The sequence below is a fragment of the Orussus abietinus genome, unplaced genomic scaffold (genome assembly GCF_000612105.2).
Source record: "Orussus abietinus isolate OABI.00-Male unplaced genomic scaffold, Oabi_2.0 scaffold641, whole genome shotgun sequence".
NCBI classification, from domain to species: Eukaryota; Metazoa; Arthropoda; class Insecta; order Hymenoptera; family Orussidae; genus Orussus; species Orussus abietinus.
The window spans coordinates 28595-39857 of NW_019394804.1; positions in this window are offsets into that span (position 1 = coordinate 28595).

The window sequence follows — 11263 nt, forward strand, 5'->3', positions numbered from 1 at the left end:
CATCGAAAGAAGGCCAATATCCAATATATTAAATTCTGTCTCTCTCTGCCCCTCTGGCCCTCTGTCTCTCTCTCTGTCTCTCTCTGTCTCTCTCGGTCTCTCTCTATCTCTCTGTCTCTCTCCCTCTTTGTTTCCCTCGCGCTCTCTCTCCCTCTCTCTCCCTCTCCCCGCCGACATCCGCTCACTGTTTCCACCTTTTAAAGTTGGCCCTATATAGTTCCTGTGTATAGAGCCAATTGTTAGTGTGAATTTCTTTGCTTCGACAGCGAAGTCAATGATAAACACGCTAAATGTCTCGCTTACGGGGCACTCATCTACGTGCATAGATGACCATGTGATGCTGAGACTTCCCTATTAGCTGAAAAAAAAATTAAGTTCCTCGAATCTCGGTACATGATTAACGGATGGTTAATCATGTACCGAGATTCGAGGAACGGAAAGGATGTTTCCGTTATTTCTCTCGCTCTCTGTCACGTCCTAGGTCTTCCACTTTTTATATCTGTCCTTCCGTAATTGCTTGTATTTTTTGTAGAGTCATTTGTAGCGTGAACCTCTTTGCTTCGGCAAGGAAGATAATGACGAGCACGCCAGATGCCTCGCTATTATTTCGTATTTCAGAGCGACGTATCCGTCGAAGTACGCCAAATAACGATTTTCACCGCTTCAAGATTCGACATCGGCATACAGCGGGAGCAGTATCTCTACTGTAACGGGAGAATACCGAGCGGTTTAATGACAAAGAGACCCCGGCGACAAGAATCCTCCACCCATGAATACCCGTTTAATATTAATTAGTACATCTATACCGTAAACTCGCCTAATGTGCACTGACAAGGAAGGTACCTGAGGCGTCCTCTTCCGATTTTGTTCATTTTTAAATATGTTATAGACGACGAAAATCTAAGGGACATGTGTTTTTTTTTTTCATCGGCGGTGTGACGAGGCAGAATTCTGCCGTCACAATCAAGGGGGTATAGTGGTGGCGGTGAGTACCGAATTGAGTCACTATTTAATTTCAGCATCGATTGGCGGCTCTCGGCGTCATCTTGGGCAATCCCTAGCTGTAAGTATGTGTTGTAAAAATTCGTTAGTGTAACAATTGTTACTTAATAAGTATCGTATATGGGCTGACCTGGCGGGTCATTACCACGAGCGGTACGAGTCGAGGAGGAAAAATCGGGATCTCAATTACCGCGCTGCGATACCTAACGGTACATCTAACGCGCGCACTGTCAATTGACGGCGCTTGGCAACTTGGCGGCGTTTGACGGAAGGACTGGAGGGGGGTTTCCGAAAATCGGAGGTCCTGGCGAGCCGCGGAGCTTATTGTCCAGGATACACCGAGAGTCGCTGGGAGTTTGGGAAACCGCCTTCTTCTACCGCTACGCGCTTTTGGTGTTACCGTCATCGTGACTGCCGCCTTGGGGGTGTTGCCTGCACCGTACCGCTAAGCGAACCCGGTACAAATTAAATTAATAATTTCTTTTCTAGGGCATTCCCCCCGACAGGCTATTGGCCGTTGCCGCCACCACCTCCTCCGCTACCACCACCTCAGTCGGAGCCTACGTTGCCTCAACAACCACAGCAGCAGCAGCAGCAGGACCACCACCACCACCAACACCAGCAACAGCAGCACCAACAGCAGCCGTAGCAGCAGCAGTAACAGCCCCACCACCAACAGCAGCAGCAGCAGCAAGAGGAGCCGCCGACACAGCCTCGCCTGAGGCAGAGGGAGAATCGTCACCTGTTCCGGCAACAAGTTGCGGCTCAGCCAGTGCTTATACAACCACTGATGTACGATCAATGGGCTGCTAGAAATTAGTAAGAGAAAATTATTTAAATTATTGTTATATAAATTTATTATTAGCATTTTATGCTATTTTAATTGGTAGTAAAGTCATTAAAATGTATTTTCTTTAAGCCAGTGGAAATCCCAGAAGAGGTTGGGGGGCTCGAAGCCGCAGGGGCCGTGGAAGATTGTATTATATAATAATGTAGTGAAGACACGAAAAAAATATACATAATATCTATCCATACACGATCCTTTTTATTAAATAGTATAATAGAAATTATGATAAGTACTATACTACAAGAAATAGTTCGACAATAAGTACTGGATCGAAAGAAATCATTTTTACTGTACCATAAGTATTGGATTACGAGAAGCAAATGACATTACGAAAGGTTTCACACATTACCGTAATGCAAGAAAGTTGGTTAATAAAGTTAATAATGAACTTAATAATGATATAGTTTACTTACATTACGATAATGTGAGAAACTTATTGTAATGTCAGTTGCTTCTAGTCTAATACTTCTGGTACGGTAAAAAGTATTTCTTTTGTTACACTACTTATCGTTGAATTATTTCTTGCAATCTAGTACTTATAGTAGAATAATAATATTCCTTTAAGCTAAATAAACTTTCTTCCATTACGAAAATGTAAGAAACCCATAGTAGTGTCATTTACTTCTTACATTGTAATCATTATTATACAGTAAAAATTATTTCTTTCATTTCACTACTTATCGTACAATTATTTCTCATACTTTAGTACTTATAGTTTCAATTTATTCTTCGTTAGATCTTATGAGGTATCTCGGTGTTGATAGTGTAAAGTACAATTACGAAGGATATAAGAAGTATGATACTTTCTAATGCGGTCACTTGTGCTTAAAGTTTTTATGCGGAAAATTAAATCGTATGAATAAGTATCGTTTATATAAACGTAAGACGTAGTTTTGCGACGTCAGTCTAACGTCCGCGATCATGGAAGATTCACTCGTTAACTTTGTCGAGCACCTCCTCTGTACTCGAAGCTCAATACTTTCCTCCTATCGAGCTTTCTCCATATAAAAATCATGCCCTCGGACTCATCGAACTGATAACTTTTAATTCGATTCCTAACGTGGATACCGGTCACAATATATTTTACGTGGGGGATGAAATTATAACTATACCTACCGGAAGCTATGAGATCGAGGACATCGAGAGCTACGTACAGAGTGCGTTGCAGGATAAGAGTATCGTCGTCAATATTAGAGCTAACAATAATACGTTATGTAGCGAAGTTAAATGTAATCGCGATATCAATTTTCTACCGGACGATTCCATAGGTCGCTTGTTGGGCTTCACTCCTCGCGTTTTGAAAGCTAATAATTTGCACGCGTCCGATGTACCTGTAGCCATTCTCAAAGTGAACGCTCTGCGAGTCGAATGTAACATTGCCACGGGCGCCTACATCAACGATCGCAAGATGCACACCATACACGAGTTCTTCCCGATCGTGCCGCCAGGATATAAAATCATAGAAGTGCCATCGCACGTCATCTACCTACCGATCGCAACGAAAACGATAGACCACCTACAGCTTCGAATAGTCGATCAAGATGGTGATTTGGTGAATTTTCAAGGAGAGGTCATAACGATAAGGCTGCATGTAAAATTCCTCTAACGATGGGAATCGTTTACAACAGAAAGATCGGCGACGGCTATAATAGTAGGCCGATATGTCGGGGTGTCGGGGCCCGTGCCCGTGGGAGTGTCTCCCAGCCAAATATAAGTGCATCAACTTGTGGCTGGAACGCAATTTTCACGGGATTCCCTGGACCTCGGGCGACATACCGTACAGACGAGTTAAAAATCATCTTCGATCCATCTTGCAAGACGCCGTTAGAATCTACGTCAAAGGATTGGAGAAGAAGAAGTGGTTAGAGAAACTCGTGGGACATCCCGATCGCGTCGTTGATCTCGGGGATTTAAATTGTCCATCGTTGCAAAAGTTGCGAAATAATACGAATACTCGATGTTTGAATCATAACGCATCGTATTTCAATTGTTCCACCGAAAATGTTAAATTGTTAAGGATTTGGTTGTCGGAAAATAAAGACAGACAATGAAATAATAAATCGTGTATGTATTTATTTAATACACACTTCAACAGCGCACTCCAAATACTGAAATTCAATTCGGTTATATGGTCCGCCAAGGTATCGCATGACGAGGCGATTTTCTTCGATGGCATGCATCATGTTCGAAAACATTTCGGTATCGTCCTTCAACACCTTCACCATTCTTGCAGGGAGAAATACCGAAAAACTCTCGTCGAAATTTGCCAGCAATCTCGTTCCATATTTCGTCTGAACGTGCCGTATGCCGCTAATTTTATAATCCGTGTTAATCTTCAGCTCGACTATCTTCTTCGTTGGCAGATCTTCCAGGCGGCCGACTTTGTTAATTTTTGAGAAATCCATCATGTAGACGAAGTTTCTTCAGGTTTTTTATAGTAAGTTCACGATCGTTTCTCGAATCGATGAACTGTTTCACCTCCGCTATATGCCTCAGCAACAAATCGAGTCGTACGTTAAGCTTGCGTTCTTTCCAAATATCTCTCATCGATCGACGAATCGCTTGATTAATGCGTCAAAATTTCGTTACAACTCGCACTTTATATAGCACAGACACGCACCCTCCTACGGTTGCGCCATCTGTGGACGCTAGGGTGAACTACCTCGAGTGTGGGGGAAATTCGCGGTATTCCGGTCTAATTCCAAGAATTCCCGGCAAATTCTCGCAAATCGAGGTTCGACAACGGGTCCGATGACGTCATCTCACGCTCGACGACGGGCGGTTAGCATGGACGAGAACCGTCGAGGGCTCTCGAGGTGTTGGTAACATGTCGGTGCAGGAATCTGTGTCCAGAACCGCCACTGTTATACAACTGCGATAATTTTCATGACATTGCTCAAAAATTAATGGCTGAAGCTGGACGAGAAGAGGCGAAGATTGCTCGAGACAGGGGAGAAGTCGATAGGACGGTTTTCCTTGCATTACTGTCGTTGCCGATGCAGCTTGGGCGAATATAATTCGTTATCAGGCGTAGCTGTAATTGTGGGTTACGAAACCAAACGATTCTTTTTATTGGTATTCGTAATAAATATTGTTCGTTTTGTGAACGTAAATCTCGAAGTCTCGAACACCGAGTCTCCGAAGAGCATCATTGTTTTGAAAATTGGTCAGGAACCAGTACTGCGATGGAGTCGGATGCGATTGTCGAAGGTTTTCGTAATAGCGTTGATATGCACGGATGAAAATGTACAAAATTAATCGGGGATGGAGACAGCAGCGTTCATCGGAAACTCATAGATGCTGTGCCGCATGGTTCCTCTCAACTTGTTGAAAAGATTGAATGCAGGAATCGTATTCTTCGAAATTATTCTTCTTGACTACAAACTATTTGTCTGAATCGCAAAATTGGTAGTGTTGTGTAACGCAATGTCTTGAGGCAAAATCTAAACCGTTTACGATATGTTATCACAAAAGCAATAAAACATCAAAGGGGCAAGAAGATCTGCCCCGATATCGACGCGTGGAAGAATTGCGCCAAGACATTGTCAATGGACCTTATCAGGTTTTCGGTCAGCACATGAATTGTCAATCTCGTGGGTATTTTTGGGATGGAGTACCTAAGCCCGGTGAAATAAATTTGGTTCCAAATTTAAAAGAAACTAGAATTTTTCAAGAAATCCAGTCGGCAATTCATCGAGTTGCAGCAAATGCATCGAGTTTATTATGGGATGTAGACAACAATCTTGCAGAGCTTTACAATTCCTGCGGTGCGAAAGCCGTAGGAGGTAAACGAGTGAATTTTGCGCTACGCGGGTCGTATGAAACTCACTGCGAAGTTGCGGCTATAAACATGAATTCCGAAGGAACGCTGCTTCGCGAAACACGATCTAATATAGGGATTTTTACCAATAGGTACATCGCTAAAAAAATTTGTGCTCGCAAAGTTAGGAAATCGCGAGATCTGCACCACACTCTCAAAGGTGGTTCAAAAAAATGGATCACCCAAACTGTTGACGGCGACTACGGTCCAAATGCTGCATGTCCACAACAAGCAGATATGACAGCAGATGACTTGACGACCGTTGAAAATAATTTTATACAGACTTTGTACACTGAAGATGCACAAGAGATTGAACGGAAAACGCGTGGATAGAGATCATCTGTTGAATGGATGGAGCAATGTCGTAATAGACTAACTACTTCCATTTTTGGTCGAATTTGCAAGAGAAGGATGACTACCTCTTGCGTAAGTTTAGTAGAGTCAATTCGCTACACATGTTTTGTGGGTACTCAGAGTACAAAGTGGGGAATTGAAAAAGAACCTATTGCTATCGATCAATTCTCCGCCGATTTTGGGCTTCCTGTTGAAGCTTCCAGTCTGATTGTAGATAAAGAATTACCGTTCTTAGCGGCTTCTCCCGATGGTTTAATCGGTGAAGACTCTATCATCGAGGTTAAATGTCGAGCCTCGGCGAAAGAATTTACACCGATTGACCCAATTAAAGAAAGAAAAAATTAAATTCGTGCGCTTTGAACGTGATGTCGGTAAGTTGAAAGACTCTGACAATTACATGTACCAAGTGCAGGGTCTTTTACACATCACTCAATGGCAATGGTGCTATTTCATTGTTTGGACACCGAAAGGAATGCTGGTGGATATGATCGAAAAAGATGATTATTTTCGGGCGGGGAAAATGGAAAGGAAGCTCGTGACTTTCTATCAAGAATGCCTTCTGCCGGAGATTATTGATTCTAGGAAAGCTGGCAACCTTCCTATTTGCGATCCATTAAAAATTGTAGCAACATGACGCTAACCACCACCATTGCAATAGAAAGAACAAGCAATAAAATAGCTACCGAGTAATGTACGCAATATATCAGTTTTATTTTAAACAAAAGAAATTTTTGTTATTTAACAAATGCACGTTGTGCAATATTTGTGTTGTTATATGCGTACGTTACTTCCATTTGTACTAAAGGTACTACTTCTTTTATATATTTTTTTACGTTATACTTCACACTAGTCAATCCGTAAGCAGGATATATTTTTTTTGTGAAGCAATTACATGTTTTATTGAATACAAAAGCTTATTAATTTCGTTATTTGACTCATAGTTTGAGCAATTTACACCAATCGTTAATGAAAGGGAAGTCGTTTTATTTTTTTAAATGCAAAGAGATTTTCATTCTATACATTATGGGCAGAACTTTTCGTTATATTAGCAGGAAACAAAAGTAACGGTTTCTTTTCATTATCTTTAAAAGTTATACTCCATTATAATCAATCGAGAAATAGCCTGCTTTTTTTCTGAAGTATTAAGATACAACAATATTAAGAATTCAGTTTTTATGTACACTGGCGGACAAGAATGCCTTCCTCCTGTATATGGCGCCGCCAGGTGGTGGGGTCGGGTACCACGAACTGCAGCAGCGGCAAGTTTAAATCGGAGAGAAGGCGGTAGTGAATGTTTATAAGAAATTTGATGTTTGTAAATGAAATAAATTGTAGGAAACGTAATAAAAGTTGATTCTGTAACGCATTTCATATATTTAATACATTTTTTTCCGTAACCGACAACCGGAACGTAAAAATTATACGTTCAAGTCCGAATTCACAAAGGTTTATCAATTTATTAATGAATCAGGCAAATGCATCTGACAAACCCTTTGCATTAAAAGTTTCAACAGTACTCGTAATATAACAAATTCCGTTAATTAATCTTTATTCCATCAGTTGAAATAGTAAAACTTGCATTATCTCAGTTTGTGGACGTGGGATACAACGCGCATACATTCTATACATATGTATTGTAACGGGTCGGGTGTTTAACATGCGCTACTGTACATAGGGACTAGTAATTCGGCTCCATTCGGGCATGCGCGATAATAGTTGCGAGCGGGTAGGGCGGCCCTGGGAGAGGGGGCCACGGACCGCGAGCGCGAGGCACCACGGACGGAGAGCTCTCTTATATCTGACCAGAACCGCCACTGTTATACAACTGCGATAATTTTCATGACATTGCTGAAAAATTAATGGCCGAAGCTGGACGAGAAGAGGCGAAGATTGCTCGAGACAGGTGAGTACTTTGTTACAGGAACCTTAAAATCCAAGGGGTCTGGCACAATCGCCACTCTTGCATCCTTCACCCCTCAAGTTCCTCCAATTAAGACTCCTTCAATATCCCATCGGTCTTGGTATTGCACCAACTCGCGAACACCATTTTCCAAAGAGCCAAACCCACTCACCAGTCAATATCCGCGGCTGGATAACTTAATTTAAGTGATACTAAAACCCGGAGAAATTAACTCCGGATGAAACATAGATCCGTGGTCGACTTTAGTCCGGGAAACCCATTCTAAGCGTATTCTTTCAAGTAAGGCTGATCAGCCACCCGAATTAGGTGTTCGTTTCTCATAAGCCTTGTTAATAAACAACGGCGTTTTCCAAGCCTCCCAACAACTAGAATTTGATTCAAACGCGTCGGTAAGAACTCGACACGTGGGGAAGGGGTACGCGGAGGTCGCGTAGACGGTTGTTAGTTTCCTATTTGAATTCTACCCCAAACCACCCGTTCCACATAACCTCTACATCCCATGTTGCCATATTCCATGTCGATTCTATGATGAACAAATAGAACGCACCGAAAATGGAATAAGTCGTTCTTACTGAGGATCAATTCCTTTCCTATCCTTTCCTTTTCGAGTTCAACACATGACTCAGGGAAAATCCCTTTAATCCAATTAGGACTGCATCGGCTGAAAATCAAAGGTGCCGAAAATCCGAGCATTTTCCCGGAAATTTAAATCGTCGAATTTCACTTAGACGGGACGGCGCCTGAGCGCTTATCATTAGAAAAACTCGCTCAAACCGGTTCTCGCGGACAGGCCTCCCGAAATCCACAATATTGACGCGCTCAGCTGATCGTTCGCAAACGCTCTCCTCGCTCTCTCGCCAGTCTCTTTCTTTTCTTAACTTTAAAATTTAATTAATTTCGGTTTCAGGAGTCGTGAGGCTCGAACCCTCGACGGATGCAGTTTCTAGGTGCATAGGCACCGACAAAACTGCATACCATTACAGTATTATATCCTCGCGCAATTGGATAAACGAAATTAAAAATAAATAAATAAATGTAATACGTTTCGTTATTTCATGTATCCGAAAGAAGATTTCCCATGCGTATAAACACACACAACACACACACAATATATTACTTTGAAAATTTCACCGCATTATTTATTACTCCGGACGGACGGACTAACATTCGAGCATAGCACGAAATTATTCATTCCTGTAACACGTATCATAACGGAGAATGAAGGAGGACGACTGAGAACCCTCGCTCTTCGCCCTGATTGGTGCAAGCATGCGGCGGGAAGGCTCGAAGAGTGACAATCTAGGCTGAAGAACGAGCGCGGGCAAGACATCGACGAGCCATGAACCACGTGGACGTGAGTAGGTCGCGGCAGAGAGGCAGGGTCCCCTCTTCCCCACTGGTAAGCCATTCCTGTCACGTCGGGGTACAGGCGATTCATATGTCTGTCTCAAACCTGGGAAGGCGATGGCGAATCAGAACGTCCATCTCTCTCGGACGCACGCTCTCAAGAACGGAAAATGAAGGACAGAGGGGGTGCCTCTTGTCACCCCGCCCCGCGAACCAATGAATCGCCGGCGATCGGCCGGGCCGGACTTCGGATGGGTTTCCGGCGCTCCTCCTCCGCGATTATGCATTTAACTGAGGACTTCGGTTAGAAAATCGGGTCCTTGCGAATCGTCAGAGTAATTCCACGACCCAAATATCAAAGAAATACCGCGTTATTAATTGTTAAAACTTTTCAAGTGGCCGATTGTTCTGAAATACGGTGCAATGAGATTCCGTATCAAGACGCTTGAAATAACATCCCGAATAATACCCGCCCGCTCTTAACTTGAATCATTAAATTCTTCCACTTTATGCGACAAATGGTTCTTCGTGAATACAAAAATACTTGTAAAAAACACGAATACGCCATTAAATTCATTATTTAATTGATAAAATAACCGATTCGTTAACCCATGCATTTATTTATTCATTAAAAAGGTAATTTCATTATTTCCGCTACAACTATTGCCATCGTCGATTACTCGCATGAATTCGCCCTTGATCCCTGTAGAAGAGGAGACACTGCGTATCGAGGAGCGCGAGAGCGCGTTTGAATTTTCCCGCCGTGTCACCTGGTCTCTTGACAGAAAAACGTTACAACATGGAGTCCAGAGCGAGCGCGGACGAGAGATCGGCGAATCGCGTGCCCTGCGGCCGCGAGGGCCGCGATGAGCAAGTGAAATTAAGGCAAATTGCAAAAGCAGTAATCAATTCACAGAGTCTGCGTGACTTATCGTCATTACCGTTTTCATTCATAAATCTGTTGGCGAGGATAGTTGATTCACTTCGAAAAGTGAAAGACTTTAAAAGAATTAATATCATTCTTGTAACATACTACAATTTAATAGAATTACCAGTGTGTCTGGTTCAATACAACAATCCACCTGAAACGTGAAATAACTTCCATTAATATATATTCTGTGACGTGGTGAATTTCCCCACCCGTCACAAGGGGTATATGAAAGGCCGGAGTGCGGAGGGGTCCCCTTGGCAGTCATTAGGTTAAGGCGGGAGAACTAGAAAATACAGAAAAGGGGTGGCTTTAAGACGCTAGGTACCAAGGCACTGCGCGCCGGCTGAGGAGTACCGCCGGTTGCCCAATCCCGGGGGACACGTGAAGCGCCCGCAATTAGGAGGACTTGCTGCCATCGGCCGGTGGCCGACCTAATTAGTCGGCCTAGTGACCCACTTCGGCGGGGCCAGAGGGCAGGTCGGCTCCCGGAATTAGGTCCCGCGAGGCCCGCTAGGAGAACATCAAGGCAGGAGCGGAAGGCCGGTCAACGACACCGCCATTGCCAAGGGGACTAGCTACGCGGAAGGAACTCCCGAGGACAGTGAGGCAGTGCAGAGCCTTCCCGACAAGGACCTTCCCGTCCCGACGCCCGCCGTAGCCGGGGACCGTCCCGTACCGAGGGGAACATCCCGACGAACGCCGCTGCGCTGCTTCCCGTCTGGAGGAATTCCCGCCCAGATACCGGCGACCGGTGAGCCCGAACCTGCCCAGGGGGCTTCCTAAGTCGCGCTGTTTCCTGTCCCGCCGATATTGTCGCGAGCCAATTTCGCCGTCCACCGTTTCTCGCGTTCGTCCCGGATTTAGTGTCGCGTCAATTGTGAGCCGGAATCCCGACGACGGCTGGAGGGTGCCGACACCCGGGTTTCGGGCGTGCGGTCGGCCGATGACCGCGTGGCGGATCGGGTCCGGGCCGCCCTTGTCACGCCGGGCGGCACCTTCCAGTCCTCGTGGGCAGAAGGAGTGTCGGGATCGCGTCCCGTG